We start from the raw sequence: 2,500 nt of genomic DNA, 5'->3' as shown, positions 1-2,500 counted from the left end.
CGCCACTGATTGAACTCGGCTCCTGCGCTGAATTTCCTCTTCGTTTCCTCAGCCACTACCATCACCATTGTTGTTGCTACTACTCAAACTACCACTATTAGTACTGCTACTAATGATTCAAAGAGTACTGTTACGGATACCACTACTACTACTACTACAACTACTAGTAATAGTAATAGTAATATTGATAATAATAATAACAATAATGATAAAAGTAGTAATAGTAGTAGCAGTAATAATGCTGCTGCTGATGATGATTATAATGATAATAATAATAATAATGATGATAATAGAAATAATAACAACAATAATAATAATAATAATAATGATAATAATAATAATGAAAAATAATAATGATGATGATGATGACGATAATGATAATATTGATAGTAAGGATAATGATGATGACAATAATAACAACAACATCAACAATAACAACAATAATAATAATGATGATGATAAATGATAATTATGCAAAAAACGATGATAATAATGTAAAAATGATAAAGGTAACGGTAATAGCAATAATAATAATGTTAACAACAACAGCAATGGTAATAATAATAATAAGGATATTATTATTATTATTATATTACCAATATTGTATATATGTTATCATTATTGATAATATTTTTGATAATATCGTTATTCTTAATAATAATTGAATAATACTAACAATAATAATAATAATAACAATGATTACAAATGATTATAATAACAATGATAATCGTAATAATGACAATAATAATTATGATAATTCTTTTTTATAATAATATGATTAATTATAATGATAGTAATAGAATAGTAATGAAAATAATAACAGGTATGATAATAACAATGGCTATGCTAATGATAATGGTAATACAATTGATGACAATTATAATGATAATAATAATAAAAAAATCAATAATGATAATAATAATAACAAAATAGATAATGATAACGATAACATTAGTGATGATGATAATGAAAATGACAAAAATTGTAATAATAATAATGATGAATATGAAAAATAATGATGATAATAACAATTATAAAGATAATGATAATAACAATGATAATAATAATGATAATAATAATGATGATAATGATAATGATAATAACAACAACAACAACAACAACAATAATAATAATAATAATAATAATAATAATGATAATAATGGTAATAATAATAATAATAATGGTAATGAAAATGAAGATGGTGATGATGGTAATAATAATAATAATAATAATAATAATAAAATAATGATAATGATGATAATAATAATAATAGTAATAATAATAATAATAGTAATAATAATAACAATGATAATGATAATGTAATAATGATAATAATAATAATATTGATAATGATAATGATAACAATAGCAATAATAATAATAATAACAATAATAATGATAATGATAATAGTAATGATACTACTACTAATATTATTATTGTTGTTTTTATTATAACCAACAACAACAATATAATAATAATAATAATAATAATAATAATAATAATAATAATAATGATAATAATGCTAATAATAGTGATCATAACAGTGATAATGCTAATAATAATGATATTGGTAATAATAATAGTAACAATAATTATAATAATGCTAACATTAATAGTGATAGTAAAAATAATGATAATAATAATAATAATGATAATATTGATAATATTGATAATTATATTATTATTATTATTATTATTATTATTAACAATTATAATAGTAACAATACTATAGTGATAATAACAATGATAATGATAATAATGATAATCATAATGATAATAGTAACAATAATAATAATCATAATGATAATAATAACACTGATAACAATGATCATAATAATGTTGATAGTAGGATCAATAATAATCATGATGATAACGATGGTAATGTTTATGAATTTAATGATAATAGTGCTAATGATATTAAAGATATTAAAGATAATGATAATGATAATGAAGAGGAACATCATATATAAAAAATCCTCGAGGCTTGCAAAGACTTTTTTTTTGTATGTGAAGCTTATCTATATTTTCTTTATTGTACCAATAAATATAAAAGATAGAAATTAAATCACTCGCAGATCACAACAGGCAGTATACTACGGTTAATAATAATAATTATTATTATTATGCATACATTATATGAAATGATCGTCACAGAATATGATGGACATTACTGGAAAACGACATTGCACATGTCTTAAGATCACTAGAGAGGTTTATCTTAATGTTTATCTTAAAATAGCAAACGCATTATGAATATACGCAAACGGCTTGAACCAACCTGCTGTCACGGAAAAAGGTCAGGAAATAAACAACTGGCAACCTAGATTATTCCGATTCGCCAAGTTTCTTTCGAGAAAGAGAAATTCAATTGGTTTTGCAAGTGGCACAATTCAAGAAAAACAGTTTACGAAAATTGTATGTAAGTTTAAGAATATAAAGCATAGGTTAACGTGAGTATTCGGTGTCAGTTAATCATACTAAACCGACTTGACCATCAGAG

The 2,500-nt window shown here is 21.4% G+C and overlaps 1 protein-coding gene across 1 annotated transcript in view; it reads right to left on the bottom strand.

Annotated features, from left to right (window-relative positions):
• The window catches only part of LOC125033208, a 7,346-nt gene that overhangs the window by 3,252 nt on the left and 1,594 nt on the right, over nucleotides 1-2,500 (bottom strand). The window lies entirely within an intron of this gene.

The sequence above is a fragment of the Penaeus chinensis genome, chromosome 16 (genome assembly GCF_019202785.1).
Source record: "Penaeus chinensis breed Huanghai No. 1 chromosome 16, ASM1920278v2, whole genome shotgun sequence".
Taxonomy (NCBI): domain Eukaryota; kingdom Metazoa; phylum Arthropoda; class Malacostraca; order Decapoda; family Penaeidae; genus Penaeus; species Penaeus chinensis.
This window is presented reverse-complemented; position numbering and strand designations above follow the sequence as displayed.